Source organism: Macrotis lagotis, chromosome 8 (genome assembly GCF_037893015.1).
Source record: "Macrotis lagotis isolate mMagLag1 chromosome 8, bilby.v1.9.chrom.fasta, whole genome shotgun sequence".
Classification (NCBI taxonomy): domain Eukaryota; kingdom Metazoa; phylum Chordata; class Mammalia; order Peramelemorphia; family Peramelidae; genus Macrotis; species Macrotis lagotis.
The window spans coordinates 170,778,534-170,787,387 of NC_133665.1; the positions used below are offsets into that span (position 1 = coordinate 170,778,534).

Below are 8,854 nucleotides of genomic sequence, written 5' to 3' on the forward strand. Positions count from 1 at the left end.
CATATAACTAAATAGCTGTATACAATAATAGTGACATTTGCAATGATCTACTATGGATGACTTAGTTCTTCTCAGCAATATATTGATCAAAGACAATTCCAAAGGACTACTGATGAAAAATGTTATCCACTTACAGAGAAAAAACTGATGAAGTCTGAATGCAGATTAAAGCATATCCATTTTCTTTATTCTTTTCATGTTTTATTTTCCCATTGATCTGTTTCTTTTTTCACAACATGACTAATGTGGAAATGTTTTACACAGTTTCACATTTATAACCTATATCAAATTGCATATCTTCCTAAGTAGGGGAAAGAGAAAGAAGAGAGAAGGAAAACTGGAAATTCAAATTTTCTCCAAAAAAAATGTAAAAATTGTCTTTATAAGTAATCGGAAAAAATAAAATACTATTAAAAAGATGAATATGTAGGACAGATAATACATAAAAGGACAGTGAACTGGGTCTAGAGTTGAAAAAAAGGGAAAAGAGTGGACTCTATTACTTTAGGCAAAATGTAATGAACTACTGATTTCAAGATTCCTTTAAAGGAAAAATCCATCTTTTCAATACAAAGATTTAAAGAGTAATGCTGCCTAGCACAGAGACATACTGCCTTCAAAGAACTAAAGATAGCAGAGAGGGCAAAGAAAAGGTGGATATGAGCAGGTAGCCTCATAAAACCACGAAAAATCTTTAACAGAAATAAAGGATATAATCCAAGAATTATATGAAAGAAAGAAAGAAAGAAAGAAAGAAAGAAAGAAAGAAAAGGAAAGCTGATTATGTAGGAACAGCAAAGAGTTATCAGGTCTTCCCATATACCCTCATGATTTTACAGCAGGAGATGCTGAAGAAGGTCTATAGCAACTTTAGTGGACTCCATTTTGTGAAATTTTTGGAAGGATATTGTTGAAGGTCACACAGAGTATCCATCGAGTCACCTAGTTGCTCATCATGATTTTTATTCCATGAAATATTAATCGAATTATTTCCTCTTTCCTTTTTTCACTCTTTTAACCCCCTTAATTCTTTGGCCCCACTGATCTGTTTGTCTTTATTTTCACTCTGTATCTTAAGCAAAGTGAGTTTTATTATTTTGGCTTTAATAACAGCATTATTTTGCTCTATAATCTTATGTATTTGATTTCATAATCTATTTCTTACTTTTTATTTTGATTTTTTATTTATTTTCTCAAAATTAGAACTCTTATTGTACAAACTGTTACTTATAGACACAATTCCTTTGTAACTTTGTATTGAAGAGAAGCTTGGGGAACTGAGCAGGACATGAATTTGACCATAGTTACAAAGCTCATGTATGCATGTATGTATGTGTGTGTGTATATGAGGCAGCACTTGAACCTAGATCTTTCTGATTTCATATTTGACTATCTGTGCTATGACTACTCTCTTGTTAATTTTACCTACTTGTCTTTTCCTTTCTAAGTTCTTATTTAAAAAAGCAACATACAAAATTAAAGTTAGATATGATACCTGTTTTGCAAATGGATTTCCTTTAAAAGAAAGAAATAAATTTAAGTGAATTACTCAAAGTTACACAATTAGTGAGTGTGAGAGCTAGGATTAGAAGTCAAATTTAATGATTTTTAGAAATTTCCTCATCTTAGTAGTCCACTCAGTCCCTAACCAAATAAGATGAAAGTATCTAAAGACCAGTGAAGAATCAATGGTGTCTCTTAAAACAAAACATCAGACCCCCCACCCCCATTATTATTGACTCGGACTGGGTTCATCAATTATATTAAAATGAAATAACAAAAATTTATGCAGCATATTAATTGCTAGAGCACCTGTGCTGGACCCTGGGGTTACAAAGGTAAGAAAAAAAAATAAAAGTCTATGTGCCTTCAGGGAATGTTGAACTCATCTTCAATTGTCAAAGAAATTGCAGTTATAAGTAGTAAACTAGTAATTTTTTCTTTGCAAATTTTATTTTGCAAATTTCTATTTCATGGTGATAAAGTTATTCCTTAAATTGTATCCAATACTGCAGAAGATCAGAGATTTAGAGGTTGAAGGGACTACTAATTTTATTTTACAGATAAAAATAACATTCTTACTGAGATTAGGAGAGTTGAATGACTTCACACAATGAGACCCAAGTTCAGATTCTGCCTCCAATACTTCCTAAATATGTGAACTCCACCTTATTCAAATTCCTCAGCTGCAAAATAGGAATAATAGAACTTACTTTTCAGGATTATTGTATCAAAGGAGATTACATACACATGTTTTGTAAACTTTAATGTGTTAAATAAATATTATCATTAGGAGTAGGAGTAGTATTGTTGTTGTTGTTGTTATTGCTATGTTATATACTACAGTTGGGAATTCCCTCTATGATATGACTCCATTTGTAACCCTCTTTCCATTGCATTAACGCTGCCCCCAAATAGGTGAATAATAAATAGCAGGGCAAAATTGCATTGCTAATATCACAGTTAGCCTTCCTTTAGAAAAGAGCATACTGAAATAAACCCATGTGGAATTTAAATCTCATTTCTACATGGCAGAGAAGGAAGGGGCAGAAGTCAGGAGAACTGGTCTCTAAACCGAGTTCTGCTGTGTTCAACATTCCCTAAAGTTCAATATTTCCTGAAGGCACATACTCTCGTTTTTTTTTCACCTTTGTATCTATCATGGTAATGAAAGAACTTTCTAAATCTGAAAAAAAAGTTCATATTATAGAGGTATAATGTTTGCAAAGAATTTTACTTACATTATCAAATGAGGTATTTGTAAGGTGCATGATAAAGGACCTGATGCATAGTAGATTCTATATAAATTTCTATTCCCTTCCCTTTTCACTTTGTTTACTCATTGAAGTTTCATAAGAACCCAGTCAGGTTTTAGTATTACCACAGAAACCCAGAATGTTAGCTTTTCAGGAGCCTTCAGCAGTCAGCTTTTCCAACTCAGACATTAAAGGAATCCTCATTATAATGTCCTCAGCAGATTGTCATCTAGTCTCTTCTCAAAGACCTCAAAGGATGGGGGAAAATACCATTGAAGATGAGAAAACTAAGACTCAGTCTTGTCCAGGTTCTCACTGACAGGATAGGGACCCAGATCTTCCTGTCTCCATGTTCATCTAGCCATGTCACCTAGCACCTAAAAGACATGGGACCTATGCTATGGCAGTTTTTATCTTTCGCATGGATATGTTGAAATTGGCTGACCTTGCCTCCTCCCTGTTCTGATGACCTTACTTCTCCAGTTTCTCTCAATATTCATATTTAGTAATAAATATTCAGAAATAATTGACATCTAAAAAATTCTAGCTCTAGCATCCATTGTTCTGATCTCTTTTCATTTTTCAAGGCACTTAAGTATCCTTTGCTTGAATGGAAGGAAGCAATTTTTTAAAATCTTCCTTGACATAGACAGTTTTCTAACACATGGCCATTGATGCTTTGAACTCACTTATGATGAGAACCCTACCAAGGGATGCCTTCTTTAATGAACAAAAATGGGCTTACCTTGGACTGCAGATTATTCCTCACCTCACTTATCAGTTTCTTTAACAGAACTAATCCCCCACCCCCACCAAAAGATAATTAGGAACTTCTCTTCAAGGAATAAACATGGAAATTTCATCTAGTTTATCACCTTTCTTGGTCTGATGAAGCCAAATGGTACATTGGGAAAAGGGCTGAATTCAGAAGATCTCAGAAAATCTGAGTTTAAAATCCCAGCTCAACTACTCTTAGGAAGATCATTCAGCTTCAATTTCCTCAAATGTAAAATAGACAAGTTACTATAGGTGACTATTAAGGTCACTTTCCCCTAAGTCTGGAATCCAAACCAATTATTTAGTTTGCTTTTAAAGGTCTATAGAGTCATAGACTGTGAGATCTAGAAGGGAGCTCAGAATACATTTCATCCAACCCTCTTATCTTAATGATGAAGGAATTGAAACTTGGGAAGGCAAAGATCTCTTAGTCATTGAATAAATACTACAAGCAAGTTTAGAGATTGCATGAGGAAGGAGGTTGAAAATCTGATTTTACAAACTGTCATAAAAGAAGGACAAGAAATGTAATGGCTATGTGATCTTCTCCAAATCATCTATAGCCTTTTACAATACCCCAGGCAACTCTAATATTACAAATTACAAAAATAATTGGCTATCTGAAGTGGTGGAAGGAGTTTTTGTTTTTTTTAACCAGAAATTTCCTATACCTATAAAATCACAGTTACAGCCTGCTAAAAATGTGAATGTCTCCCTAGCCAAGGAATGGAGAATAAAGGCAAAAAATGAAACATTTTTGATATCAATTCCTTGTTTTTTCATAGAATCATGTATTTAGAGTTGGAAGGAATCTCAGAAGTGATCTAGTCCAAAAGTTTCATTTTACAAATGAAGACACTGAGGTTGAGAGAAGGTGAATGACTTAGCTACATGGTCACATGGGGTTATAATCAAGATCTGTGATTCAACCTAGGGCTCTAAATTCAATCTTCTCTTGACTAAATCATCATCATACTGCTTCTCTCAAAGAACTGATTTATGATTAGGGATTGAAAAAGTATCTTCCTCATAACAATTCCTTGGACTAGATTTTTTTAGACCTATGATTTCATATGTGTAAAGGACAGCCAATGAAGGATTTCTACAATTCAAAAAGGAACATGCTCAGCAACTTACAGTCTTGGAGAGAGACCTAGGACAAGAGGTAAAATGACTTGCCCAGTCACAGAGTTGATGTATATTGTTGGACTTGAAGCCTGAACTCTTCCTTTCTCCAAGGCCAGTTCTAGTATCATGAATGCTTCTTCTCATAAGATAGACACATAACAAAGATCATTTGTTGCAGGATCCAAATGGGGAACTTGGGAATTCTGTTACATAATATGTCCTTGTTCACATGGTAGGAAAATCTCAAAGTCAAGAATGTATTATAGAAGATAAGTGTGCTCCAATATCCCAATTAGATAGGCTGGGAGGTGAACCCCAAAGCCAGAGGTACTGAATAATAACTGAGTAGCTCAGTGGCTAGAGGACTGAATGGTATCAGGAAAACCTGAATTCAAATTCTGACTTAGTAACTTCTTTCATTCTCAATTTTCTCTTTTGTAAAATGAGGATAATACCATTTAATTCAAAGGATTCTTTTGAGGATCAAAGGAGTTAACTTAGGCAAAGCAAATTGCAAACTTTAAAGTGATATATTATGATAACAGTAAAAATATTATTTCATGAGACCAGTGGAGATTGCAACATTTATATAATTTTTAAATTTATATCATTATTATCAATATCATCATCTCCATTGGCTTCATGAAACTAGCTCCCTGATCTTCCTACCCTCTGCTCCCCTAGTCTGTGAAAGTAATCAGATCTACCTGACTGCTTCTGTTCAGTTGGTTTCCCCCTCTTTTATGTCCTAATACATGGTCAATTTTTGGCTAGGCATATTCCTTTCTATACTCATTTAGTTTTCTCTAGAGGTCTATCATACCTAACTTTTCTAGTATTTTATTCATTTCCTTAACTTCCTTGTTTATTTTATGGTTATATTTTCCTAATTCTGGGGGATGGAAGTTGAGGTCCACCTCCAGAATAGTTTTGCTGTCTATGTCTTCCTGTAACTCATTTAGCTTCTCTAAGAATTTGGATGCTTCACCACTTGATGCATACATGTTTAGAATTGAAATTACTCCATTATCTGTGGTACCTTTTAGGATTAGTTTCTTTCTTCCTTATTCCTTTTAATGAAATTGATTTTTGCAATTGTTTTTTCTGAGATAAGAATAGCTACCCCTGCTTTTTTCCCATTAGGTTGAAGTATAATATATTCTTGCTTCAATTCTTTACCTTTACTCAGATGTATCTCTCTGCTTCAAATGTTTCTTGTAAGCAGCATATTGTAGGATTCTGGTCTTTTATCCACTCTGTTATCTGCTTCCATTTTATGGGAGAGTTCATTCCACTCGCATAAATACTAACTTTATTAACCTCTATGCTATCTCCTCTCTGTTTTTTCTATTTTTCCCCTCTCTTCTCAGTAACACTTCCCTTAATCTGGCTCCCCTCTCAGTCACCCTCCTTTTTATTCCCTCTTTCCCTTTCCCCCCTTCTTTCTTCCCTTTTATTAGTCCCCCCCCACCAGTTCCTAATACTTGAAGGGTAAGACAAATTTCTAAACCTATTTGAGTATAAATCTTATTCCCTCTTTAAGGCAAATTCTTTCCTTTCTTTCCCTCTGTTGAAATAGATAACTTTGAGCCTCTTCATATGATGCAATTTATCCCATTCTGCCTCCCCTTTTCTCTTGTTTCATTACAATTCCCCCCCCCCCTTTTTAATGTCTCTTTAAAAAAATCATTCCATCAAAATCAACTTATGACCATACCTGCAGCCTAGGTATCTTCCCTCTAACAAAGTTATAATTCTCACAAGTTTTGAAAATTTTCCTCCCAGGAAGGGATGTAACAGTTTAATCTTATTGAATAATAGTTTTTTTCTTTTCCCCTGTTTACCTTTTCACATATCTCTTGATTCTCCTTTCTGAAGTTCAAATTTTCTGTTCAGTTCTGGTCTTTTCATCAGGAAAGTTTGAAAGTCATCTATTCAGTTAAATATCCGTCTTTTCCCCCTGAAAAAGTATTCTCAGTTTTACTAGGTAGTTGATTCTGGGTTATAATCCAAGTTCCCCTGACTTCTAGAATATCATATTCCAGGCCCTTCAATCCTTTAATGTTGATAAGCCAGTTTGTGGTTGATAAAACCTGACTATTGCTTTGTGGCATGTGAATTGCTTTTTTTTCTGGCCATCTGCAGGATTTTCTCTTTCATCTGATAATTCTGAAGTTTGGCTACCTTAGAGTTTTTATTGTGGGATCCCTTTCAGTTGTTGGATGGATTCTTCGATGATTACTTAGTCCTCTGGTTCCAGGATGTTAGGCCACTCCTGAAGAATGGAGACCAGGCTCTTCTGATCATGGCTTTTGAGTAATTCAATTATTTTAAAATTATGTCTCCTTGATCTATATTTCAGATCAGCTGTTTTACCAAGGAGGTATTTTACATTTTCTTCTGTTTTCCATTTTTTAAATTTTTATTTCACAGATTCTTGTTTTTTTCCTGAAATCGTTAGTTTTCATCAGTCAAATTCTATTTTTCCTTCATTCATTGCGTTTTGTCGTCTCTTTTTCCATTAATTTTATTTTTAAAAGAGCCGCTATCTTTGTATTTTTATAGAATTTGTTTTGTTCTGTCACTTTTGGTGGCAAGACGCTCATCAGCTCTTGCATTTCTTGTCCCAATTGATTTTTAAAGTTCTTCCACAGCTCTTCTAAGAAGTGTTTCTGGGCTGGAGGGCTATTCACCTTCTCTCCTTCTTTTGAGCTTGTTTGCCCATCCTTGTCTGCAAGGTAACTTTCTATGGGTCCCGCATTTGGGGCCTTTCTGCATCGGGAGCTTTGTTACCCATTCCAAGGGGCTTGTATCGCAGTCTCTCTCTCTCACACACCCCACACGGTCCACTGCCCCCCACAGTGTAAACGCTTGGGGCAATCTCTGGGGGTCCACAGGCAGCCCAGTCTAGGCCGCCGGCGGGAACAGCCAGAAGCTCTCGCTGCCGCCCACCGCCTCGCTTTGGGGGGGATGGGAACGCCTGGGGTCACGAGGGAGCTGTGTGCGCAGGCGCCCAAGGCTCTCTCTCTCTGGATTGGCCCGGAGGGCGGAAGCCAGGCTTCCTCCCGCCTCAGAACACCGGAAGTTATGGCAGGGCCCTGCCCCGGAGCTTCCCTGGCACGCTGGAGTCACCCACTACGCAACCGCGGCGCTCAGGTCAGTTCGCGCCCTCACCCCGACGCCCCCCGGTTTCTTTCCTTCTGCCCCTTGGTGCGCTCTGCGGCCCCCGAATCTGTTAGGATCCTTGATCCTTGTGGTCTCTTTGCCCATTAATTTTATTTTTAAAAGAGCCGCTATCTTTGTATTTTTATAGAATTTTATTTTATTGAATTTGTTTTGTTCTATCAACTCAGGCCCCCCAGCAGAAGGCCTGCTTCCCCCCCCCCGCCATCTTGACCGGAAGTTCCCTTCGCCCCTTCAGAGCCCTCGTGAAGGTACAAAAAGCCCCACTGCAAACCCTGCCCCTGTCACACAGCAGGGTGAAAAGAGAAAATGATAAATGAAGGATATAAATGAAATGCAATAAAAAAAATGTGGAGAAGGAGGAGGAGGGAAAAGATATTAGGTGAATCCGTGCAAATCCTCCAATTTCCAGCAGCAAAGGCCAAAGGCAAAAGGGGCCTTGGAGCGTCCAACTTCTCTGGGTCCTGGTGGGCCTTTTGAATCAGAGGCTACCAGGTGGACAACCACCCCACAGGCCAGAGGCCTGTGACCTCTGCTCCCCACAGCCACCAAAGGCTATATGAGGATCCCCCAGGGGATATATTGACTCTTGAATATTACTGTTTTCTTGTATTTTATTTATTCATCCCCAGTTGCATTTTAATCTGCGTGGGTTTGCATTCATGTTGTTTGAGTCTTCTAGTCCAGGTCTAGAGGCGCATCCTTCAAATCACAATCCATGGTCATTTGTTGCCTTTTAATTTACAATTTCTATATGTATTAGAATCCCTGGAATAAGTAAAATAAGGGTTGAAGGTATAGGACACAATTGTTTCTAGAAGGATGTACGTTTATATCACAACTTCCTTATGTATGTTTTTTTTTTACTGGAACTGTGATTTCATTGGTTAAAAAACCAAAAACAGCCAGCAGTTGCTGTGAAAGCTTGCTGTCTTGACTGACAGTTGTGTGATGAAGGGGGAGATGATGACCCATCTCCATCAGTTAGCCAGGCTCTGCTGCCCCCTTCA

General features: G+C 37.1%; 1 long non-coding RNA gene across 1 annotated transcript in view; it reads right to left on the reverse strand.

Annotated features, from left to right (window-relative positions):
• The window catches only part of LOC141495019 (uncharacterized), a 112,727-nt gene extending 105,088 nt beyond the window's left edge, over nt 1–7,639 (reverse strand). Inside the window, exon 1 of the long non-coding RNA XR_012470632.1 lies at nt 6,506–7,639. This is a non-coding gene — a long non-coding RNA (uncharacterized LOC141495019). The remainder of the gene's footprint in view (nt 1–6,505) is intronic.
• Nucleotides 7,640–8,854: the final 1,215 nt, after the last annotated feature.